Source organism: Dryobates pubescens, chromosome 6 (genome assembly GCF_014839835.1).
Source record: "Dryobates pubescens isolate bDryPub1 chromosome 6, bDryPub1.pri, whole genome shotgun sequence".
NCBI lineage: Eukaryota > Metazoa > Chordata > Aves > Piciformes > Picidae > Dryobates > Dryobates pubescens.
In genome coordinates this window covers 40,782,284-40,809,296 of record NC_071617.1, presented here as the reverse complement: position 1 = coordinate 40,809,296, position 27,013 = coordinate 40,782,284, and the positions used below count along the sequence as shown (strand labels likewise).

At 44.7% G+C, this 27,013-nt stretch overlaps 1 protein-coding gene across 5 annotated transcripts in view; it reads right to left on the bottom strand.

Annotated features, from left to right (window-relative positions):
• Nucleotides 1–27,013, bottom strand: part of TJAP1 (tight junction associated protein 1) — a 42,370-nt gene that overhangs the window by 14,893 nt on the left and 464 nt on the right. For 2 of the 5 annotated variants that reach the window (XM_054162378.1, XM_054162382.1), the window contains exons 2-4: nucleotides 26,216–26,290; nucleotides 2,566–2,660; nucleotides 959–1,012 (exon numbers count right to left, since the gene is read on the bottom strand). The gene's annotated coding sequence lies outside the window, so the exon portion shown is untranslated. Of the gene's footprint in view, nucleotides 1–958; nucleotides 1,013–2,565; nucleotides 2,661–3,500; nucleotides 3,557–10,067; nucleotides 10,404–26,215; nucleotides 26,291–27,013 lie in introns of those variants that run through there. The other 3 variants (XM_054162379.1, XM_054162380.1, XM_054162381.1) reach the window with 3 other exon arrangements.

Here is a 27,013-nt window from a genome sequence, read left to right as displayed (position 1 = left end):
CACCCAACACCATCTAACCAACTAATCCATGGCACCAGCTGGGTAGATGAGGAGAGAGCAGTGGATGTTGTCTACCTTGACTTCAGCAAGGCTTTTGACACTGTCCCCCATAACATGCTCCTAGGTAAGCTTAGGAAGTGTGGGTTAGAGGAGTCAACAATGAGGTGGATTGAGAACTGGCTGAATGGCATAGAACGTTGTGAGCAATGGTGTGCAGTCTACTTGGAGGCCTGTGGCTAGTGGTGTTCCCCAGGGGTCAGTGCCGGTCCAGTCTTGTTCATCAACAATTTGGATGAAGGAACATAGTGTAGCCTCAGCAAGTTTGGTGATGATAGAAAACTAGGAGGAGTGGCCATGCAGCAATTCAACAAGACTTGGACAGCTGGACTGGACAGTTGGGCAGAGGTGAACTTTATAAAGTTCAAAAAGGGCAAGTGTAGAGTCCTGCACCTGGGGAGAAATAACTTCATGCACCAGTACAGGCTAGGGGTTGACCTGATGGACAGCAGCTCTGTGGAGAAGGACCTGAGAGTGCTGGTGGACAACAAATTCACCCTTGTGGCCAAGAAGGCCAATAGCATTCTGGGGTGCATTAAAAACAGTGTGGCCAGTTCTTCTTGCCCTTTACTCTGCCCTGGTGAGGCAGCATCTGGAATATTGTGCTAAGTTCTGGGTTTCCCAGTTCAAGAGGGGAACTCCAGTGGAGTGCCACAAGGAGAGCCTGAGGAACCTGGGGCTCTTTATCCTGGAGAAGAGAAGAATGAAGGAACACCTTACAAATGCAGATAAGTATCTAATGGGTGGATGTTATGAGGATGCAGCTGGGCTCTTCTGAGTGGTGGCCAGTGATAGGACAAGGGGCAACAGGTGAAAACTAGAACATAGGAGGTTCCACTAGAACACAGGAGACTTCACTTGAACTTCAATTTCTCCAGCCTACAAGAATCTGAGCACTTACCAGCCTGGGGTCAAACGAAAAACTTCATGAAGCAAGGACAGTCACTCAGATGCCCTGAAGAAGAGAAACAAATAGTTTAGCTAGTTTGAAATCTCACCACATAAATATATAAGGAACAGGGAATGTTTATAACCAAGGACAGCTGAATGGTCATCTCGCTCCAGGTACCTGCCCCAAACCACATCAGGTCTTCTGAAATGAAGTGAAATTAGCCTCGGAGAGCTGGGTCACATCATCCAGCAAAAGCTGGAAAGACACCTGGCAAGAACATGTCCAAAGCACTCAAGGAGCTGGGACCACACAAACTCAAAATTCATGAAGCAATAGCTTCGAGGGAACCCTGGTTCCCGGAAGAACTAACCATACCTCCTGTGAAATGGAACCCTCCCAGCTATCCTTCCCCACTACTGCAAAGGGATGCTAACAGTGGAGCCTTCAGTACAGTAGCTTGCTAACAATAACAGTTACCTCACTCATCCTTTTAAGTCAGTGCTTCTTACCTACAAATGAGCTGGCAATTATCAGACTCTTATTTGAGCCAAAACATTATATCCTTGTGCCTACAGCTGTGCAAATGCACACCTCCATGAGAGAGGAAGGCAAGCTACTCTTTGACTTCCAGCAAGCGGCATGCCATGCTCTACATTGCTGCTAACAGGCTTCTGTAAAAGAGCACCCAGTCAGCTAGGGATATAACAGAAGTTCAGAAACAACCTTCCTCTCTGTTCAAAGCCCAGGGTACCTCCCACTACAAGAGAACAGTGTTGATCTGGGTGGCAGCTATATAAGAGCATAGCTCTGTGGCCAACATTGCTACTAGGATAAGACACTGCTTTGGAGTGTTCTTTTCCCTGATGCTCTTCTGCTGCTGTGCTGGTTTTTCCCTGTCAATAGCACCAAGCCTTGGGAAGCTGGACAGGAGTGCAGGGTGTGGAGCAGTTAGACACACACACATAGAAAGCCAGATTGAAAGTGAATGGAACAGGCAGGCAACCAGGACCACGCAAATTCAAGCTTTGCCAAAACAAACTGAAGAGGTGCCCTAGTGTTGGCCGTGCCCCAACAAGCTGTCTGGCCCCTTTCCTTACTACAATGCTACAGTCAGGTCTTAACTAGCACAGAAAAAAACAGCTTCACAACAGCCTAACTGCTCTGCAAGGCAAACTGTAAAATAAAGGGGAAGAAAGAAAGAGAAGGAGAATGTGCACCTCCAGGAAAGACCAAGCCAGCATAGTCTGAATCTGCTTTTCCACCAACTCCCAGCAGGACCTGGTTCAGCATCAAGGCAAAACATCAGCCACGTGGGCTGGCAGAGAGGCGGAGGATTCCGGGAACAGCTGCACCCATGGGCAAACATTTTTCCACTGCAGAGGTGCTCAGAACAAACACACCAAAGGCCTCCCTGTCTCTAAGCAGGTTCCTTAGGATCAGACAGTACTGTTGTGCTTCCTACCCCAGAGCTACCAACTACGCTACCTGCCATCTTATCCCCACCTACCTGGAAATGATACCAGGATTTGAAATCTACCCTCATGATCTGAGAATTTACAGAGACACTGAAATACTCACAGTGCCTCCAGGCAACTTTCCCTCAAACAAAGACTTACAGATCCAAAATGACGACGTGTCCAAACATTTCTGGTCGTCTGTCTCTGAATCAGCTTTCCCCTGTCAGCATCCAGCAGCATCTGGTCAACAGTTTCTGAAACATGAGAAAGGAAACTTGGTGTCAGGCACCTATTAGCACATCACATGGAAACAGCCAGGCATGCTCCGAGCAACCCACAACCAAGTGCCAAAGCAGAAGTTGGCAGCAAACTGCTGGACCATCAGGCTGCTAATGCTAGACCCCTCTAATGAAATAATCTCCTTGTCCTCCACTGTGTCCCAGAAAGGAACTAACCTCTGAAAAGCAACTGTTTTTCCTAAATGACTCCAGGCTTCCCCACCTGCATCCCTGTCCAACATCAGGAATCCAGTCTCTGTTATTCTACTCCAACAACACTGCTACACCAATCTAATTTTCTTTTCCAGACTTCCCTGCACTGAACAGCACAGTCAAACCCTCCTTGCCTACAGTACCTGACCATCCTTTGTGACAGCAGAGATAAAAACCCAACTCAACTCACTATACCTCCATTCAGAAAGAAGCAGATACTCTCTGCAGAACAGACAGACCGTGTGCTCCAAAGCAGAAATGGACATAGGTAATATCCAGAAATAGAAGGCACCAATTCTGCTCACCACACTATTCAAAAGACTCTTTCTGAAGAAGCTTGCTGTCAAGTCCACATTCTGACTACCCTGGAGAAGCTCAGCTACAGCAGGAGTTAGGTCTTCCCCTATTCTAATTAGCACTGTAATACAATAGGAAACTTAACCTCCTGTTTCCTTTTATCTACCCCTTCCATCTCTCATCAATAACATTCCTTAACATTTACAGTCCTCTTTCCTAGCAGGCTATCATCTGTAGTAGCTCCAGTTCTACTGTCTTGCAGCTACTACCCACAGTAGTTCCAGTCTTATTTCTAAACTTACTGACAGTTACAGCTTCACTAGAATGGCTCATTGAGGGCTACGAGGCTTGAGCTCACATTGATCAGCATCAGCCATAGTGACATCTTCTAGGCAAAAATATATGAACACACTAAGGGTCAGAAGACTGCAGTGGAAACCTAACAATTTCCTTTGTTAATACCAAAAGCTGAGGACACCTCCACTCCCTCACAAAGACAAAACACGCTTCTTTCTTCTTCACAGCAAAGGAGCGCAGTGACAGTGACTGAATGCACCTGCACAGGCAGCACACAAGCTCAGCTCTAGCTGTTTTTATCAGAGAGCATCCCTCAGTGTAACGTTCACCTGCAGAATAGCTATGTCCTCTTTGAGATCTGAGAAAGGCAAAACCTTTACTACACATCAGGAACAGAGGAGATCGAGCACAGAACTGATTAAAAATGTTCTGTACAGGGCCCACAAAACTAACAGCCACTCGGCATGCATGCAAAGCGTAATTTTGTCTCCAGTTAAGAGGTCCAGAGCATACAAAAAAAGGTCTAAAAGTAACACTCAAGACAAAAAGAGAAAGCACCAAAGAAAAGGAAACAACATCTGTAAGCATCTATTATCTTCCTGATAACTGATAAGTCCCTTGAGGGCTGAGGTAGCTAATACTAAGCTTTGGTTCCAGGATGCACAGAGTTTCTTGCCTGCTTGCTGTTGCAGTTTTCCTCATCATCACCTTCTCTTGTGTTGCCTTTTCTGACCTTACACAACAGTCTGCTTATCAGTGCTCAGGGTCAGCAGTTTCCCTTCTTCAACAGAAGTATGGTGATTATGTTGCAGAGAATATGTCTTATTTCAGGCAGTCATCCTTCTAGCCATCTTAAACCCAGGATTTCTTTGGGGTTTTGGTCAGAAAGATGAACTTGTATGACAAGAAAAAAAATACATTCCATAACACAATCACAGTCACACTTGTTTCTACTGCAACACTACAGAAACATTCACTACCTATCAGAGTTGCTGTATGCAAAAAACCCTAAAACAACAACAACAACAAAACCCACAACCACACCTCTGAATGCAACATCCACACATAGAAAGAGTTGATACTGTACTGTGCCACCTATCTGGAACACCACAGCTAACCCAGAATTTTTTTGCTGTGTAGGCCAAGTTATACTCCAACTGCACATCCAATAGTTGACATTGGCACACCTTGTTGTAGCAGGCAACACTGACCCTTCACTAGCATCACGACAAGCAAAAGAGACACGTCCAGCTGCCTTCCTCTGCTTATGGGCAGAGGCAACCATAGTCTCCACATGACTCAAACTAGACTACATGAGAAGCTGCTGCAGTAAGCCTGATCAAGACAATTCATCAGCAAGATGGATAACTGCATCAACAGGTCTCCTCCAGGACAGACAAACAGGCTGTGTGAAGTTAAAAGCAGCACCTGTAGACTGTATGATGGAAAAGGACTGCAAGGTTACTAAAGGACACGTTAAAACTTAATGAGAGTGATCTTTTCATTCAGAGAAGTCATCTCAATTAAAGCACATTCAGATCCATTCTGCTGCTGGCTACTTTGAAGCTCATTTTAAAATAAAAGGATGACAGCTCCTACTGCAGAAACTCACATTTGAGTTCTGCCTATATGTTAATGTAATAGCATTACAATGAGTCTTGGATTAAAATTGAGTTTCAGAAGGATTATTGCTCATTCCTGCCTTTCCATACTAATTAACCTGGACTATTAGGCAGAATCCTCTATTCTGTGCATGGGAACAATTCCAAGAGCTATCAAGAAAAAGGGATCAGGCTAGCTGTTGAACAACAAACAGTCCATGTATCAAGGTCTACTTAACACCCAACATTTCCAAAGAAAATCAAATCCCTAGACTTTATAGTCTTACATAGTTTGTGTTGAATGCAAATACCACCGGACATATCATGTGTTTTGTCATATCCACTGTGCCCTGTGACAGCCTCTCAAAAGTAATCAGAATTGCACTTTTCTTACAGTCTTGCTCTTCCTTTCCACAACACAAAGATCTTGGTCTTCCTAATTCAGTTATACTCCATATCCTTAAATATACATCTTTTTATCTACTATCTTTGCCATGTTAAGAGTTGTCTAGCTTCCCTAACTCTTCTTCTAAAAGCCAGGACAGATCAGCACTGCCCAAGAAACACCAACATTGCTAACACATAACTAGAATAGAATACAACAGCTGATTAACATCAGAAGAGGAATGGGACAGGAAGCAAAGGACCTGAATCCAATCCCCAGAAGGAATGTTAATGGAGAATAAAAATACCCAGGGGAGATTTTGACCAGGAAATGAACATTAACTTTCTAATGCATAAAAAAGCATAGAACCACCCTCAATGGCTACATCTTTGGGGGGTGGACAGGAAGACTTTCAAGAGTCCCTTTCAGCCCAGTGCATTCTATGATTCTGTGATCTAAAACTGCACAACAAAAAGCTTGGAAAAGGTCATTTGTGAAGCTACCTTTAGCACTGACGGCTACATCACGGGCTACTGACAGCTTCTCAGCTTCCAGAAATGCTGACACACCAGAACCCTGTTTGATTTGTTAGCTATCCTGTTGGTTTGATATCTTCAGTTTGTTCAGTGATCCTTTCAACTCTCACAAGGTGGTTTAGTCTACAAAACTCCAGTTTCTTCATCTTTGCACCTTGGGTTTCATGTCCTCACCCATTTTATCTTCTTACCTGTTCTTTTAAGATCTTCCACAGAAAGACTTTTGGAGCATGTTTCTCAGATATTTAAAGACATGTATACCAGGCCCTTAGAAAATAACTCATGGAGATTAGGAGAACACTTAAAAGTCCCTGAAAAGAACTGCCTGTCTGAGCCTTAGTAAAGATGTGGTAGAAAAAGCAGATCTTGATTCTCTAAGATGTATCTTGCAAAAAGGCAGTAGATTATACAAGGGAAATTTGGGAAACATAGCCTTAAATTTTCTCAAACATAAGCTAGGGAACAGCTACAGCAAGCAAACATTTGAAGAGAAGTGAAGGAGGAAGCAGGCAAACATTCCTATAGGAATTCCCTTCCCAGACCTCTGTCAGTTCCTGTGCAGTATAAGAGAGGAAGAAAATAGGGAAAAAATAATCATACATTATTTTCCCAGAGCATAAAATCAAGAAGTATTTAATTAGGACACAGTAGGCACAGCTTACATTTTTCAGAGCACTGGGAAGTGGACCTTCAGCCCCATGTAAGCACTCCCCAAGTCTCATAAAACCCTAACAATTAGCATCAGCAGTCCTCTTGTTTCAGCCTTTGGTTTCAGCACTTCTGGGGAAACTACAGTCTCCAGCTCCTGAGTGCTAGGGACCGAATGTCACTGAGCTCTCCCTCTGGCCGGGAATACAGCAGTGTTAAAGAATGCTCCATTAGTGCAACCTATATCCTTGCCTCAATACAATCTCCAAAACATCGCCGCTGCCCGAGTTGCAGCGATGCGCAGATGGCTAACACAGTACGTGCCATCTACAAAGCCAGGCAATGGAGCACAGCACATTACCTGCATTATTTACAGAGGACAGATCAACAAGTTGTTGTAGTGACACAGGCTACAGAGCATCTGCAATGTTGAGGAGGCTTCAATTCCAGCCCTAACACTTGCAGGTGATGGCTAAAACAAATTGCAAGAAATAAAATGACTGTTTACAGCAGCCAGCTTCTGAAATGCTATCACTGCAACCACACTGGCAGGAGTAATTCACATGCCAGTTTTGTTCCCATAGAGCCTTCACCTGCAAGCAGAAAACACAAAATGTATTTACTAGATTTATCCTCTTCAACAAGAAAGAGAACTGACATCTGCAGTCATTTAGTAACCTCTTCCTTGGCCACGAGTTTCATATGTAAGTTGCCACACATACTGAGGCACACACTGGGGAGAGACAGTAACTGCAGAACAGCATCAAAATGGAACAAATTTCTTTTGAGCTTGGACCAGCTGTAGAAAAGTCCAGCCCAAACCTGCTCAGCCATCTGAATCTTACAAAATATTGAGGACACAGCCTCAAGCTGCACCAGGGGAGGTTTAGGCTGGATGTTAGGAAGAAGTTCTTCACAGAAAGAGTGATTTGCCATGGGAATGGGCTGCCCAGGGAGGTCGTGGAGTCTCCATCACTGGAGCTGTTTAAGAGGAGATTGGATGGGGTGCTCGGTGCCATGGTTTAGTTGACTGGATAGTGTTGGGTGATAGGTCGGACTCAGTGATCTCAGATGTCTTTTCCAACCTGGTTAATTCTATTCTATTGAACATTTTCAAAAGTATTAAGATGTTGCTTTTGCTGCACACACAGCACACTAACCAGGTCTGCAGGCACTTTCATGGGCAAGCTGAGGAGGAACCTTAAAATAACATTTCAGAAGTCCTACATCTGCTCTAGATGAAAAAAAAAGGCTAATTTGTAAGGTGGATCAATCCACTTTAATTGAACACTATGGGTAAGAATGACCGTGTTGTACAAAGGCTTGCAATGATCAATTCACCCATCCTCCAGCTACATGCACCACAACAGGTTCTTTCATTCCACGATCACGTGGCTGCAGCCAAACATGACATACTGTTCAGCAAGTAATAAAAAGGATCAGCTTTTTCCCCAAGGTCTTATCTACATACACACTGCACTAAATTAAATGGACTTAGAAAATAATGCAAGGCAGTACAACCCTCCTGGGTAAATGTGCTTAATTCAGTTAAAGAGCACTTAACGTTGAATCAACTTAAATAGATATAAAACACAAACTAAACCAAGGATGCCTGTAAGAATGCTGCACTAATATAATCACAGCTGTTTCTAATCTGATTAAGTTAAACCAGTACAACTTCCCTGCAATGGCAATATCCTTACCAATATTGAGGTTAACCCTTTTTTTGCCCTTTTCTATTTCCAAAGAAGGTTTTGCTGGGTTTTCTTCCCAGAAAAATCCAGGGACATCTCTCTCAGAATCAATATAAGCTAACCACACTACACAAGGTATATTAAGGTATTAAAAGGTATTGATGATATGACTTCAAATAGGACTTGAAATATGTATCATCAAATATGTATCATCAAGTATTGATGATATGACTTCAAATATGACTTCAGATATAACTTCAAAGCTTTACTACTCCTGTGCCAGCCAAACATCATAACGTGCAGACCAGCACGGTATAGCATTTTCTCTGCTCTCCCCAAGCAAGAGGAGAAGGGTGAACACAAATACTTGTGCTGTACCCTACTTTCCACACATCCACACAGGTTTTGTTTGCTGATGCCCAACACACCCAGAGCAGTTTTGAAACTGGAAAGGCAACGCTCCCCACTTGCTGGTTGCTAAGGGTATGTCTCATCGACAGCTTACCTGAGCCAACTGGAGTGTGGAGTTAGAGCACATTTTCTAACTGACCCCAGGCATACTCTTGCTACTGCCCATCTTCTACCAAAATACAAGGTTCTCTCACTAGCTGTTGAATAAGCACATCCACAAACAAGTCTGAGGTCACAGACCCAACGAGCTACAAATCTGCACTAAAATCGCCCCTCATCTCCTCAGTTCCCATAGCATTTCCACTCAAAATATATTTGTCAGGACCGAATTCCAGCAATTCAAGAATTACTGGGGTTTCCTTTTCCATCTCTCACTCAAAACTATCTGAATTGCTCCTCCTAAATATGAAGACTTACGTTATTTTCATTCTTCTGGTACTCTCATTTTCACCTCCACCTGCTTCTTCAATTCAGTCACTCAGAGCTCACTCTGATCTTCCTTGCATCTGCTCCAGCAACACAACCATCACCCTCTCCTCACTGCCACCTTCTACTGCCATCTCTGAGCTACCATATACAGAACTAACTTCCTCTTCAGTACTAGTTTTCCACATTCAGCACGGAAAGACAAGAGCAGGAAACTGCTCAGCGCTGCTTGCAGAGAACGAAGTCCCCTCATTGGCCTTGAGAAACTAAACTGTCACAACTCTGAACAAGGTGGCGAGCTGTCACTTCTGCTAAGTACCAGCAGCAGCTGAGAAATCAACCAGAGCTGGAAGTCCATTTAATTGATTATTTTGTTGAAAGAGCTATTTTGAAGCCCTGATCACATGGCCACACGGACTGTAGGTACACACAAGAGTTCAGTTGCTAAGGGAAGCGCATTTCCACTTATTCTATTTTACAAGATTTAAATTTCAACTCTCAAAAGGCTGCAGGCATATTTTTGCAATAAACTCTATGGTCTTGAGTCTCAGATTCACCCTGGCAGCTTCTACCAGTTATAAGGTTATGTGGCCCCACACAAACTCTAGGATTTGTGCTCACCATAAATACACACAATGAGGGAGGCAGGAACAATTTCCATTACATAAGTAAAGAAATTGAGGCACTAGGAGAAAAAAAACAGCTTTGTGCACTGTTCTTGCACAAAATTCCATACTAAAGAAACACAGAATTGGCTGACCTAAGAAAGGAACCACAGGAAAATACAGCAAGACACAGTCTTATTTCTTGCACCTAAACCAAGACTCATCTGGGATAGAAAAGAGAAGGAAAGTGTGCATGAGGTAAACACCTACCTGAGAGCAATTGAGTTGAATAGCCTTAAATTCCTTATAAGTACAAATAAAGCAGGACCCCTGATCCAGCAGTAGAAGAACAATATTTGTACTATACTCAATTCTCTCTGCTGCTGGGGTTTAATCCCAGCAAGAATCGTTTTGGTTTAATTAGCTTTTCCCTAGCAGATGGTCAGATGTGAGAGGCAGAGAATGGTACAGGCTTAACTGTTGGGCGATTGTGCAGCTGCATCTGTAGCTGCACAGTTAAGCATGTCCCGAGTCCAGCTGTAGTTTGCACAACACAATCCACGTCTGCCATTAGCCAAATGTCAGCTTCCTCTTTCCCCAGATTATGTGTCAGTCAGAGGCAGTACCCAAAGACGGGCAAAGAACCGTCATGCAGTCTCACCACCATCCCCTTTCTCAGACAAAACCCTCAAATCTTCATCAGCCAAGAGTCCCTCTTTCTTTTCAGTACCATGAAGTAAAACTACAGACTTCAGTATTGTGTGAGGATGGCAGTGGTTCGCTTTTCAACTGAGCCACCCAGTTCCCACTTCACCTACAACGAGCAATAGCTCATTACAAACTGACAGCAAAACACAGTGCGACAGTGAGAGACACAAGCGGTGCTAGAAAAGAGAAAGGGGTTCAAGCCCTTTCACAGAGCTGATCACATTCTGCCATTATCCTTTCCCAGAGGTGACAACTGATGTTGCTGCTGACTCCTTTGCAAAGCAGGATTCCTAATAGGCACAGCCACCTCCTTCTTAACCCAAGTCACAGCCATTGTCTGCTCTGGAGGCTGCATCAAGTATTTCCCACCAACTTCCACTCAGCCTCTGCATCCAGGCACCTCATGGAGTGCTAAAGTACCCACACCTACACACTGGCAGTAGTCATCTCAACAGACCACAAAAACAGAGCAGGGAAAGGAGACTGTTTTCAAAAACATGCTTTGGGCCTAGCAGATTCAGAGCCTGAGCCAAGGGCAGGAACAGCCACTAAAACTTATCTCAACTCTGTAAACAATAGAGAAGCATGGCTCCTAAAACAAAATGTAATCCTAGAGCATCTTCTCTCCTTTTTCTGGTGCGGCCCCAGTGTTTATCTGCCTCAGTCTGTCTCATTTGGTTTGGGTTTGTTTGTTGTTGGGGTTTTTTTCATAGGTTTTTGGGGTTTGTTTGTTTGGTGGTTTGCTTTTTAAACATTCTCTTAGTCTTCAGCACCACTGAACTGCTGAGAGATTTTGTTCTGAGAGTTCAGTCACAGAAATACAACACAGTTTAGTTCACCTAGGAAAAAACAAACACATCCACCCACCTGTCTTTAATTGGTGAGCATAAAGCATACAGCTGACTGGTGCTATTCTCTTCCCATTCACCTGGATTCTACTCAGTTCTTTTAATAGTAGGATCTTAACCACAGCAAAAGGGACCCACCACACACCTCCACCCCCTGCTCTACAGGCTGTACATGAGGAGGCTGTCCATCATCAGCAGTCACAGAATTAACTACCTGTCTTTCTGCATATGCTGTATTGAACCTCCTAAGCTTGCCTTGCCCTCTCATCAGGTGATAAGCAGAGATGCCTCACTTGTGATGAAGCAGGGTTGCTTCAGCTCTTCCCTCAGACACAACTCCTCAGGGCCTCTCATCAATGGTGTCCTTCCACATTTGTCATCATTGCTAGCACCAGTGCTGTTCTTCAGCAGGAGCAGAAATTGTGTCGGGGGCAATTGCAGCAAAGGCCTAGCACTTCAGTTTTACCACAAGGTCAGCTTGTCCAGACTCACACTACATCCCCTACCTGAAATGCTCTTATAAAACTGAAATGCTTGGGGTTTACCACTTTGGGATAGCATAAACCTGTTAATTATTCTGAAGTTAGGGAAAACCATCTCTTTAGCAGTGAAGACAAGCTCTTCACCTCCAGAGGGCTCCTCACTGCAGACCCCCCTGTAAGTTAGCTTTTCACTGGTCTTCAGGGAACAAACTGGGAAGTAGAGCCAAAGGTGAAGTCACCTAATTTCAGAGAGACTCTAAGTTGAAGCAGAGGATGATCAGCCCCAGATATCCTAAAGAAAAAAACTCCATCATATTCCTGGTAACTTTTTTTTTTAAAGTCAAGTGTCAAGCTAAACCACTCCAAGAGCTGTCAGCTCACCACTCCTTAGGGCAAAGACCAAGGATGAATGCCAGTGTACAGGACAGGCAGATACTGCAAAGATAAAGTGTTCAGTCCCGACAGCAAGCTGCTTGTTCGTGCTTTCAGCTTCATGCAGCTGCATGAGCTTAGCTCTACATAGTCTGTGACTCTGGGCTAAGGAATGTTTCAGCTGGAGAAACCCCACATCTGCTGCTGGCTTAAGGTGCCACAGGATCAGACCAAATCCCAGTTTGCTGTCCAAGGAAACCCTGCTTTCTGCGCCCTGTCCCACCAGGGGGAGATCTAGTTACTTGGTGAAGGTTACTGCTCTAACCAGAGGAACTCATTTCCCTACAAGAGGTGTTTAGGACTGGACAGAGAAGCACAGATATATGGATTCCTAGACAGTCCTGAAGGACAGCAGGGAAGCCTAATCAAGGAATTAGAACCTCTCTCCCCACAACACATTAAAACTCACTGGCAGGAAAGAAAAAAGCCAAGAATTAGCCTCCCTTCCTCCTTAGACAAGGACACATCCATTTCATTCTGGCTCCCTTACTCCCCAGCAATCAGAAAGTGACAGCACTAGTATTTAGTCCTAAAGGAGACCTCCATTTTTGCAGCCATAGCCTATACCACAGAACAAAGCTGAAACACCCAATGACTATACACACTTAAATGTTCTATCAATAACATTCCACATAACACATTTTTAGGCTTAAATCATGCTACACCTCATGCTGCCACACAGCACATTTTTCACTTTGGCACTTCACAACAGAGGGAGGAAAATGAAGATTCAGGGCAACACACTTTCTTGTCAACACCCAAGCCCTGAAAGTCAGGTATGGAGTCAACTAGTTTGAAATAAAACACACAGTTTACATGGAATCAAGAGAAGAGAGCCTAATGTGGGTAACTTCAAGCCACTTCACAATAGTAGGAGTCTTTTGCAGCAAGTCAGATTCTCCTAATCACCATCGTTGAGATCTACTTTGAAATGTGACACATTCCTCTTGAGAGGGGGTGGCATGAACCAGTCTGTTAACAGCAGCTCTGCAGCAACTGACCCAGAGACTGTGACAACCATCAAAATGAAAAACTATACCATGAATCATAGAATGGTTTGTGTTAGGAGTACAAACAGATCATCTGTTCCAACCCCAACCCCCACCACCACGGGCAGGGACACCTCCTACTTGGCCAAGTTACTCAGGGCCTCATCCAACCTGTCCTTGAACAATTCCAGGGTTGGACCTGTCACAATTTCTCTGGGCAGCCTGTTCCAGTGCCTCACTGACCCTCAAGGTTAAGAATTTCCTCCTAATGTCTCATCTAAATCTAGCTTCTTCCAGTTTTATCCCCCGTCCTATCACTACATACCTTTCTAAAAAGTGCCTCTTTAGCTCTCCTGTAGGCCCCTTTAAGTACTGGAAGGCTGCTAGAAGGTCTCCCTGGACCATTCTCTTCTTCAGGCTGAACAACTCCAACTCTCTCAGCCTGTCTTCACAGGAAAGGTGCTCCAGCCCTCTAATAACCCTTGTGGACTTCCTTCGGACCCACTCTAACAGTTTCACATTCTTCTTGTGTTGGGTGCTCCAGAGCTGGACATGATACTCCAGGAGGGGTCTCAAGAGGAGAGCAGAAAGGGAGAATCACCTCCCTCAACCTGCTGACTACCCATTCTTTTAATGTAGCCCAGGATACAGCTGGCTTTCTGGGCTCCAAGTGCACACTGCTGCCTTATGTCAACCTTCTCATCAACCAGCATCCCCAAATCCTTCTCCTTAGGACTGCTCTCTATCCATCCTCCAACCAGCCTGTCTTTGTGCTTGCAATTGTTCCAACCCCAGGGCAGGATATGGCACTTGGGTTTGTTGAACTTTATGAGGTTGGCATTGGCTTACATTTCAAGCCTGTCAAGGTTCCTTTGAATGGCATCCCTTCCCTCCAGCATGTTGACTGCACCACAGAGCTTGGGGTTGTCAGCAAATTTGCTGAGGGTGCACTCAATCCCACTCTCTGTGTCACCAAGGAAGATGTTAAACTGCACTGGTCCTGGTACTGACCCAAGGAACACCACTTGTCACTAGTTTTCACTTAGACATTGTGTCATTGACTACCAATCTTTGAGTGTGGTCATGCCAATTCCTTGCCCCCTCAAATGGTCTACTCATCAAATCCCTGTCTTTGCAGTTTAGAGACTGGGAAGTTATGGGAGACAGTGTCAGCCACTTTACACAAGTTGAAGCAGATGATAGCAGTTGTTTTTTCTTGTCTATCAGTAAAGCCAAAGCGCTTCTGACAGTTCTTCCATGCTTGCTACTGTCTAAGGATAGCACCAAGGAAATCTTTTGCAGAAGACTAACTGTAATGTGGAAATAACTAGCAGTCACAGAATTTCAGGCTGCTAGAAATTACCAGAAGGGCATTCAAGTCCTGAAGATCAATGGGTAACAAAGTGGACAGCACAGGGCTTATCAAGCTCTTAGAAGATGCTCTGCTATTCTTTCTGCAAGCCCTGCCTATGGGCTGCCCATACTGTTGCTGCCAAGGGGACCATTTTTCTCCATACCAGGCAAATTAAAGACTTGTATAAAGAAGACAAGGATGGCTTGATAGGGGCATAGAGAATCAGTGACCATATCTCAAAGACACCATCCAGGATGATGTCTTTGAGAAAGTCAGGGATCTCAAAATAATGTGTCTGCATTCTGATGGGCCACCCTTAACCAAGTTTCCCCATCCTCATCTCTTGAAGTGCCAGCCAGAAAAAGGAACCTTTTCTAGAATAAACTGGAGCAGTTCAGCTGCAGAGCATACATTTAAGAGCCCTCACCCACTGACTGAGGGAAACACTCCTGCCCAGGTCAAATGCCAGAGCCATTCCATCTCCAGGCAGACACCTCATGCACAGTTTGTACTGCAAAGGGCTTGATGGCACTAGCCACTCAGTCCTCTACTGATTGCCAAGAGCTTCAGAGGGGACAACCCAACCTTAGTTGGCCTTGTCGGCGCAAATTAAACCCTACAACACACCCAAGCAAACAGGCAGTTCCTTTGGAGGAGCAGGCATGAGTTATTTTGCTGCAGCTATAAAGGAAATTTTGTTGCTAGGACATGCCCCTGGAGTGACTGTGCTGCTCAGCTCTCCCGCTGCATTCCTGGGGTTGTTTAGCATGGATTCAGCTCCAGCATTTCCACAAGCGAGAAGTCTGAACCCTGAATGCCATCTGCAAACACAGCCAGACTCCACCTCCTGCATGCCTGCAGGCCACCAGGTGTGGCCAGGAATGGCACAAGCTACACTCTAAACACACCTTTGATGTGGAGCTGAAAGCATGTAGCCCGAGGGCATGAACAGCACGCCGCCCGCCGCTGTGCTGACTCCCAGTGCAGGAATGTGGCTGCAACCACAGGCCAAGGAAGGCAAACACACTGCATTCCTTACCAGGCAGGGAAGGAAAACAAGCAGCAAGCCCGCACACCCACCTCACTAACACTGGCCCAGCTCCACATGCATGCCAGCCCTGCCACTACCAGGACCCTAACAATAGCTTCAGCCTCAAACTCAATTGTGGATGAGTCCTTGCATTCTCCAGGCAACTTCTTGTGCCATGGGGCAGGAGAAACAAAGGCAGGCAGAGGAGTTATCAACTGAGGTCAAGCTATGGAGAAGAGAAGATCTGACACCAGGGCTGGGAAGTAGCCACCCTTCCAGGGCAGGAACAGCTCTGTTCAGTAGTCTAGGAAGGGAATTTCCCTTACTTTTCCTATAAGACAAGGGGCAAACATAGCCTGACAAGTCTTGGTGGGGGCAGAGCTGAGTAAGAAGCCAACGCTGGGCATAAGGGGTGCTTGGAAGGATCTGAGCCTTCTTCCATCCCCAGGAAACCACTCCACCTTAAGGGAAGCAGCTTCTCTGTGATGAAGGCACTTCCTCATTACCCCAAAATCCTTCTGTAAACGCTGCCCCCACTGCCCACAGAAACAGATCTGATGGTCTTCATTGCACATTTTTCATCCCCCTACAACACTGACATCTGGCCACTTATAGGATCAAAGGATGACAGACTCAATATACAAAACATCAGGTAACTTCTTGCCTCAGAACCTCACTGTTTTGAAGTCACTGACTGCATGTTACAGCCAGAAAAGCACCAGTCCTCCTTTGTGTGGTGCTCCTGCAAATCTCCAAACTTTTTGAAGAATGCACAGTTCCCAAACACAGGATTACTTTGAAGGAAAAAAGATGAGAATGCATCAGGAGGCAAAGTTGTCAGCAGCATTCTCAAGCCCACAAAAGGAAGAGAAATGTACATGAACCTCACCCCCACCCTGTTCTGAACCTGCACTTTGTATAATGCAACTGAACATCAACCCACTCCTAAAACCCCATTGCCTGGTGCTAAAGGCCAACAGTGAGATACAATAGTCAGTGCTCTCTCAGCACCAAGCAGCAAAGCCAACACTGTCACAAGCATGGTAGCAAGAATATAGCCCACTTGAATTTACACTAACATCCCAAAGGCTGCCAAAAAAAAAAGCTTCTATCTGTTGCGCCTCACTGAAAAGGTTCTGAATTTCAGCAATACACAGGGATGTCAGAAAGGAAGAGGATTTCATAAGGCAAAAATGACAGAAAGTAGTTAACACGAACAGATATGGTAGAACACATAGTCCCTTCTCTTTCCAGGAAGCGCAGAGCACACACATGGAGGGAGCCTGCGCTATCGCTGCACAAAACAGTGTCAGCAAATTCAAAGAGCACTAAGAACTGAAACACTGTAATCCCTGCAGAACCTGGAGGGGGAAAGGGCAGTCTAGCCACAAGCTCCAAAAAAATGCAGATGCGTTTAGCAAGCTGCCAGAGCAGGGATGGTTTAAAGGCTGTGGCCTGCCTGCTTCACACCCCACACGTGCATTTCAAGGCCCTCACTGAGGGAAATGGTCTGGTGTTAGGTAACAAGAACAGACCAGATGAGGTCCAGTACACTTGCACAAGGCCTCAAGCTACCTATTCCCTTCCAAGCCAGTAAGGTAAACTGCTACAGTAGCTGCAGCACTGGGAAGAAAGAGGCATGAAAGGCCAGATTTACCAATAGATTTGTATTCAAAGATATAAATAGAAGCCTGGCAGGATTTACAAAAGCACACAAACAGATTAGGTGTCTAAATCACTGCATGCAGGAGACAGGGCTTCTGCACTTCTAACCACTCCATACCTCTCCAACCCCAGCCACCACAAGAAAGCCCATTTCAGGGAGGATGGAAGCCCCTGCTGCTCTACAGGTTGCCAAGGGCCATCTCTGTGTAATCCACTTCGACGGTGACAGCACCCAAACTCCCACAAGTCTCAACAGTGCAATAGCTGCAGCTCTCACAGAATGTAGGTCTGCCTGTTTCCTGGAATAGGTGCTGCCTCTTCAGCCTCTCCTCTCCCTTCCCCCCACTACATCTTTATTTTTCATAGACTTAATACTGTTTCAAGGTGCAACCCTCATCCTGCCACCGGTGGGCGGGTGAGTGGGGGAAAGGGGCCCTTTATAATTGTAGTGTTGCAATCTGCCAGCGCAGCCAGGCGGCCTGTTCCCGCCTGCACTGTATTAAATACCTTATAACTGATTACACCCCCATGGGGCATGATTAGCAGTCTTCAGAGAACAAAGTCTACTTTCATAGGAATAAGAACAGACACGTACTGCTAACCTACTACACAGCTGGGCAGGTGAGGAAACAGGGAAAAAAAGGAGGGGGGGGGTGTGGGGGAAGAGTTAACTGTACAGCTAACTCTATTCTTTCCTTCCCTTCCCTATCCTGGTGTCTGAGTTGAGATTTCCACTGCCCCAAATCGTTCCCTCCAGATCTACCCCAGAAGATTCAGGTAATGTAAGCTCATAAACAAACTACCACCTGTAGAAGTCAAGCAAAGTCCTAGCCTGGAGAGGTAAAGCCTTGAGGCAAGTGGATTGATCTTTGCTCTGGGTGACAGCAATTCCTTCACACCAGTTCCCAGGAAAAGGGGAGGGTGAATTCCAATAGCAGCATCAAAAACAAGGAGAAGGAAGGAAAGCTCGAAATACGATCACATACCCACACCCCCTCTCCAACCTCTGTATATATCTGGGAAGTCTATATAAGTAACAGCAAAACATCTAATTCAACCAGAGGTTAACAACGCTCTAGAATCAGGTGATGATTTTTTTTTTGGTGGGGAGAGAATACAGCCAACAGAAGGAAAGCCCTCTCCATCCAAGACTGATAACAGGGATCCCCAAACATACACAGTCCATACGCACTGCCGCAACAAAGAACCAGCCTGATGGAAACTTGTCCGATCTGACATGAAATGACCTACAACTCATAAGCAGGTGCCTTCCAAATCTTAAATGCCCACACAAACAGCCACGAACATATTTGGTGCTATCTGACCTCCATCTCAGCAATGCACAAAGAATCAAACAGACTGCACAGCCTTTCACCAAAAGAAGTAAGAAAAAAATGGAGGCAACTCCTAGGCTCAAACAAGGCTAGGGTGAGCCCTTCCAGCTACTCTCTCCGAAACTATGACAGAAGAGAACAGAGCAGGAAGCTCCAGGAAAATGGCCTTATTTCAGAGGGATGCCCATGCAGCAGCTTCAACAAATTTAATAACAACCCTTCTAAATACGTCATTTTGGAAGGAATACATAGAATAAACCAGGTTGGAAGAGACCTTCAAGATCACCGCGTCCAACCCATCAACCAATCAAACACCACCCAAACAACTAACCCACGGCACCAAGCACCCCATCAAGTCTCCTCCTGAAAACCTCCAGTGATGGCGACTCCACCACCTCCCCTGCTTCACCCAGAGACAAAACTGGCTTTGTCCACCGTCCTGTGGATGCTCATGGTAGTCTGGAAGCATTTGTGCTCAGCTGATGCATCTAGAAGGGGGCACCTTGCTGACACATTCCACTCAGATTCTTATCCAACCCACCCAGGAAAGGATTTGTTGGAGACATCAACCCAGCTAAAAATGGTCTACTTATATGTGCTTTACTCAGCAGCTGGTCTTTCAGCCAGCACACAGGAGGTAGCTGAACTGTACTGTCTAGTCTCATTTGCCCAGCAAAATCTCTTTATTACAGAAAGACCTCAAGGCACCAACTGACTTCAGCATCTGACGAACTCAGCATCGATGTAAAAGCATCAATACATTTAGAGTTATCAAACAGATTGTGCTTCCAGGGTTTGGACAAATGGGAGGTTTCACTATAAACACAAGATAGTCATTAGAAGCTCCAGGAAGTAATTTGAATTATCACAGCCACCATAAAAATAGTTTTACTATGGGAGTAAAAACTGCAAAGCTGTAATAAATCCAGCTGACACGGTAAAAGTTTTTATGAAAGCTGAAAATGAATTGTGAAGCCCTAGATGGCCTTGTAAATAACTTGATTCTGCTATATGGGCTACCAAGAGGGAAACTACTCTTCCTGCTGTCAAAGAAGACACAAAAACTCTATCATTCTTCATCTCCTAGGAGACAGAACTGACCTGCTTGAATTTTGTGTGTATTTATATATACATGTAAAATGCCTGGAAATAATAAATAATTACCATTTTAAACCCACACAACTAACAATGACTTGCTTGGTACCACACCACGCTGGGCAGCTATCAACAGGCATCTGAGATCAAAATGGAGCACTGCAATCCAACACTCTCCTCTGGCCGCTGTACCCGCACACAAATACCCTGCACCCACCCCCGACTCCCAGAGTAAATTGCCTTCTGCTGCAGAGAAGCACTCCTGCTATTCTGATATCTGTTTTTACCACCCTAACTTAGCCCCACACGGGCCTTCTGCAAACTGCTAATCCTCGATACACAGCTGTTTTTCAAATGTACAGGCATGAGCAAACCATAAACGATTTATGGCGCGTGGCAGGAGGACTCCTGGCTCCCTGTGTAGGCGGGGTTTTAGGACAAGATCATGCTTGGACTAATGTTTATATTGCAAGTTGTCAGTCAGGTAGTAAATCATCTCTAGAGCTGCATAGTAATACAGCTCTTCCCATCCCTATGGAGCTTTGATGACACTGAATTCTGCTACAGCCATTACAGATATACCTGGAGACCCATTTACAAAGGCATCATCTAATCAAGGGAAAACAGATACACTTATAAGCAGACTCTACAGAAACTCTGCAGCCCAGAAAGGGTGAATTGCTTTCAGGAATCAGCCCAACCTGGTACAAGAAGCTTCACAAAAATAACATTCTGTACTAGCCCTTCAAGAAACTGGACTGGGTACCTACACAGGCATCTACTAACAATGGATCACTAACAAAATGCAGTTAGCTGAGAAAATCCTTCTCAAGAAAGCTTTTGTTTCCCAGCATTTATATTAGCATAGTATAAGCAATGCTTAGGAACCCAATTCTGAAAGTTCAAGAAATGCATTTTGCATACTTCAGTGCATGAGATGCCTTCTGCTCAGAAAAAATTTGAGACTGCTTAAAGGTACAATGTGAACTTGAAGTCCATATTCAAGAAAGGTTACTTATAACAAACCTAATTTTAAACAACCTGTCGTTTCACATTATTTTCTCTTCCTCCATTTGGAAAGGCTGTGCACACCATACTCTGGGTACAGATCTCCCATAGGTAAAAGGGAAGGAGGAAGAGGTCTCAACAACAACGAAAAGATAAATAAAAGCACATGAGAAAAAACAGTAGAATTAGAATACATAGAATAAACCAGGTTGGAAGAGACCTTCAAGATCACCACGTCCAACCCATCAACCAATCAAACACCACCCAAACAACTAACCCACGGCACCAAGCAATCCATTTAGTATCATAGTATCAGTCAGAGTTGGAAGGGACCACAAGGATCAGCTAGTTCCAACCCCCCTGCCATGGGCAGGGACACCCCACACTAGATCAGGCTGGCCAGAGCCTCATCCAGCCTGGGCTTAAACACCTCCAGGGATGGGGCCTCAACCACCTCCCTGGACAACCCATTCCAGGGCTTCACCACTCTCACGGTGAAGAACTTCCTCCTCACATGCAGCCTGAATCTCCCCACCTCCAGCTTCATTCCATTCCCCCTAGTCCTATCACTACCTGAGATCCTGAGAAGTCCCTCCCCAGCCTTCTTGTAGGCCCCCTTCAGATACTGGAAGGCCACAGTTATGTAAGACAGACCAGATTCTAAGCCATCTCCCAAGAGTATTTTAACCTTTTTATTGGGCAGCAGTAGAGTCCTCTGCCTAATGAATAGGATGAAATCTGATTTAGCAGACAATGAAGCAAGGCTTGTGCAGCAAGACATACCCAGGTCTAAAAGCTGTTACCCTGAGTAGCACATGCTAAAACAATGGTCAAAAACCTTACTGCCACAACAATTATCTTATTATTATCCTGGGAAAATAACTTATATTCTTTTGAAACAATGTTATAAAGTAAAACTTGCCTAAGGCTTTTTATGAGCCTAAGTGTAATTCTCCAATAGAGGGGAATTAGAGAAATTACCTCATCCATCCCTTTGGATTTCAGAACCATGCACACAGAATTTGTGCACGTTACACTAAGGCAGCTGGACAACTGAGGCTTTAAACATAAGAGTAAGAAAATTCAGATGTGTCTCCTACAATAGTGCTAAAACCAGCTTTATCATAGTGCCAAAATACACATATAGAACTCAACCTAGACACAGTAGTCACTGTGAGACTTTCAGTTCTGAATTTGCTGACCCCTAGAAATCAGAAATTGACAGTTCTTTGTCACTAGTAGCTGCTCAGATCCTCTGTGCTAAAAAACAGGCTAAACCTTGCAGGAAATCTCACTTTCTAATCCTGGCCCACTTCACTTTCTCTGTATCACAAAACTTCTATGAAAGTCACTAACTCTTTACTTACAACAGTTGTGCCCTGTGTAACCCACAAAAAGGTTACAGTGTGCTCTGCAGTACCAGTTATCTCAGGGTTGGCATGACCTGTTCCCAGCTCTGAAAATCCTCCCCCATACTCTTTCTGTCAAGAGTTCCTCCAGTGTTTAGGCAAACGTTGCAAACAAACAGTTTTTTGTATGTATTGCCATACCACTGCCACCTACCTTTATCAGCTTATCCATCCAACCCAGTTTATGTCTACTTGACCAAGCAGCACTGATGAGTCTCTTACTCCTCAACACAGATCGGACGCAAGCACAGAACACAGACTGTGTCTTCCCAAACACTAGTGAGTTGAGGCTCATGCTACCACATACTGGGTCTTATCTGAACAGCCTTAAAGACCTTCCTTTCAGCCACTGTCTGGACTAAAGTCCACCACAAGACTGCAACGTGGAAAGGCCAAACTCCACGCATTCTTTTCCTTCCTCCGAGCAAAGGCAACAAGCACAGAGCACTTTTCCTTACAACATGAGAAGACAATACTTGAGTGTCTTCACATTCATAAGACAAGCCTCACCTACGGACTGCACTATCATTCCAAGAGAACCCTGCTCTTCACCAGCTTAAAATCCTCAACTATCAGGCCTAATCTGAGAATCTGGAGTGCTTTATGGGTTTGGGTTTTTTGGTTTGTGGTTTGTTTTATTTTTTTCCCTAATGGAGTTATCACAAAAATAAAGGTGAGCAGGCAACCTAACATAGCAAGTTAAGTATGATTCAATACCTGGCCTCTGACACAAGCCAACACAAGCTAGTTTAGAAGATGGAGCAAGAATCTTCAGTGGACAATGATGGAACAAACTGCCCTTCCTAAAAAACTTTGACTTAAGAGCTCAGATTATGTCTGAAAAATACACCTTCTAAAATGAGTTCTTTAGCTGAAGCAAGTCTGAACATTTCTACTCATAAGTGCTTGATCTTCTCTGAATCCCACTCAGCTCCTAGCCTCAGTGCTATTATGTGGTAGTGAATTTCCACAGATTAGACATCATGTGAAAATACTTTAAAATGATTATTCGGTTTGATGCCTATCAGTTTCACTGAATTACATTCACCTCAAATGAAGAACACGTTCCCTTCCCTTCACCTCTGCACAACAGTATTCCTCAGGCTTGGCACCTAGCATTGTTGAAAAGCTGAGGAGAACTGAGCCCACCCAGGTAATGCTTATTCTGCATTCCAACCATTGCAGTGCTGTTCTCATACTCCTACATGGCCTTCCACACCATTTCCTTCCTAAGCACAACTCTCAGGAGGATATTCCAAAGAGGCCGGCTCACGTCATGCCAAATATAAGACAGCCTGCAAGCCGCTGCTCTTTGTCCCTCTCTGAAATGATTAGCAATAATACCATACATGAATATCCTCACAATGAAGAAAAAATTCTGAGTCTGGAAAAATAAAAGGGAGCAAAAGGGAGAAAAGATCCAGCCACATAAGGCATTATAGGGCATGGAAACAGGCAAACAGCTCCTGAGAAGGGGAAAAAAATGGGGATGTCTCAGAGTACCCACTTGCTTAAACAAAGTAGAGCCTGACTTGCACATGAGAGCAATTTCTCCATGCTAGAGTACACAGGACAGTGGATCACAAAGGGGTCGTCTTCATTTTGAAGTCATGGAAGCGGAATACACTTTTCATCTCTCCTCGACTGAGCTTTGCTAAAGCATTCAACACCACAGCATCCAAGCACATTGCAGACACTTTTGGATTCTTCCTCAAATCTTCAGTAAGATGGCTGTTAATTGTACTTTGCAACCAGAGAATGAAGAGCAAAAACCAGTAACAAACTGAACATGTTTACACTACAAATCTGGGGCAGAAATCAGGCATCCTGAACTGCAGTTCAGAATTCTGACTGCAGGGTCATCCTTCCTCTCCAACGAGCTGTAAAGGTACTTCAGCAAAAAAGTGACAGTGTACCTACTACAGTTGCAGGCCTAGCCAAGCTAGATCAATGCAGAAGCCCTCAGGTAGGGGAACTTGCAGGGAAACAGGATGGACTATTTCGTGCTGTAAGGCATTAAGCCCTGTTCGTGTAGATTATGCACACAGTTCCTTTGCAGTCTTGGGCAAAATGAATTTCAGAGACAATTTATCTACCCAGTTCCTACTGACTTGAAATACATACAACTAGCACAAATGTCACGAGCGCTCACTCCATAGCTTGAGGCATCATACAAAATGGGCATATCATCCAAACCGAAGCCTTCAAGTGATGAGATCAACATACCCAGCGTCAAGACCTTAAATTTACTCCAAAAGCATCAAACAGAACATCCAAGAAAATGGCACTATTATGACAATTCCAGCTCCTGACACTAGTCTACTGACAACAGTCAATAGAGCAGAGATGATTCAAAAAGTTGTTAAGCCAGATCCTCATTTCCTAGCAGAGCAAACTTACCCTCAATCTCTATCACATGCAGACACATATGAGACTCCTACACCTTGTATTCCTCCCAGCAACATGAAAGGCAAAGGGTTATGAGCCACTACATCATTCTTGTCACACTGTGCTGTACAAGCTAAACACATATTAACAAGTACACAACAGAACTAATGCCTTACAAACTAACCTCCAGAACTCTTTCTCAGGACTATGCTGTAGAGGTGGTGACAGATGGAATCCCCAGAGTCCAGTTTTCAGTGGATCCTTCACAAACATAGCAGATATTTTAAAAGGTTAGGGAGCTCACCTCCAGAAAAATCGTCACCCTCCAGGGCTCACCAGTATCAAGCCTACTTCAAACAACCACTCAAAAATACAGTCACATTTTACTGAAACTTGTTTATTCTGCTAGGATTCAAAAAGCTTGGCTTTCTTCACCTTTTTTAAATGTACTTTGCATGCCAGTTGCCACAAATCCTTCCTCCAAACCAGTTTCGACACCATTCACACCAGTAGGCTGACCAAATCATTCGTCCTTTGTCCTGCTCTGGGACAGAAAGGAAGACAGACCTGCAAAGGACTGTACCTCTTTCAAAGAGGCATGCCACTATGCCACATGACTGTACATAAGAGTGGATGGCAGAGGTAAGAATTCAGAGTTTAAAAGCTGCAAAGCAAGCGATTTAGCAGCAGCCAACAAATTACTTGAAACAGACTGGAAAAGAATGCAAGGTCATCTTTGTTTCAGAAGGCTGGTTTGAGGAGGCAGCAGGACTTGGCACATAACTCACACCCCTGCTGAACCAATGCCTTGTTAATAATAAAGATGAAGATAGCCACGTGCTGTACTTTGGAACTCAAGTGGCCCTGCTCAAATGCATTCCCATGGTTTCAAGAGTACTGGGTGTCTGGAAAGGAATGAAAAGCCAAAAGCTCCTGATACCATAGCTAAGACCTGCTAACTTAATTGCTGATTTAACATCCAGCAACTGAAAACACACAGCACTGTTGGGATGCATATGCTTTCTCCAGTAATTCACTAAGAAGCAAAGAAAAGAGAAAGGAGTTGTACTGAAAGTGAATTTACAAGTAACTGAAAGGTATGACCAAAGGACCTGCTGCTGGATGCTAAACAGCTGCCCCTCTCAACTGGATCTCAACAGTGAGTTCAGAAAAGGACAGAAAGACCAGGAACAGACTTTCACCACTGACTACAGGATCACATGAAATAACGGTGGAAAACACAATATGGTTGAAGAAACATTCAAACAGAACAGAGGATCACTAGAATTGCCCAACTTCAGCACCACAATTATTGCACAAGCAGAATCATCAGAAACAATTTCATTGGGATTTTGGATGGGTAGACCTCTTGTGATTAGAGAGAACAAAGCTACTTGAGCAGTAACAAAAGAGATTTTAGATTGTTCCTCTGGATGGTGTGTCAATATCACTGGCTTACATCTTGAATTGAACTTTTCTTCCCAGGAGCTCTTAACAAAATTTTCCAGGTCACTCCCATTGCATTGACACCCCTGGCCTCTCCATTCAGGCAACACAGGCCTACTATGATACAACAAGCACCACAGAGACAGTTTTTGAGGTGTGCAGTTCACACATTCTAAAAAAACTCAGAGAACAGTCTTGACTCAGTATTGGCTCATTCCTGGCTTGCTTACCTGCTGTCTGATGCCTCAACAAGGACTCACTGCTTCCTCTTATGCAGGCCCTTTATCACAGTTCCTTCTCTGAATCTGTAAAACACGAGATGCATGCCTCTGAAATGCTTTCACTGGCACATAACCATCTACATTTGATGGATGATACTTTTCAGTGGATAATGTCCACCTGGCATCTTTCAGATCGAGGTCATTCTCAGCCTTGCCAAACTTCCGTATCATTTGCACATGCTGATGCCTACCAATGCAATCTCTTGCCCATCTAAAAATATGTTTATTAGCACTCAATCTTTCACTCTATGCAGCACGCTCAAGCCCAGACCCAGATGCAGTTCCATTTTTGTTGTTCCTATGTTTTTCTTTCAAGTATCCCCATATCCCCAGGAGATGCTCACTAACTGTATAGTAGGAAGCATCCCTTGCAACAGAAAGGGAGTCCAGGCTGCTAGACATTTTCCCACTCCTGCCTGCCAAGGACTGGCACCAGAAGAGAGCTGCTTCCTCCTTTCCAACTCTGCTTCTGTCGGTTGTACCACAGTTCTTTACAACACACATATGCTGGTCCGGACTTGTTCCGTTTTGCAGCTCCTATTCCAGCAATGCTCCCTGCACAGATACCACTTTCTCACCCCCCATATCACCTACTTCTCCATCACCCAGAAAAGGCTACACCCTTCGTGGATCTGGCTTGGCCTGCTGTTTCCGTGCCTGCTCTGTTCCCCGCACAGATCTCCCCACGGGGAATGAGAGCTCCTAATTGTCCTGATAGCCAAAGAGGTGGCACCCTCCCCAACGTGG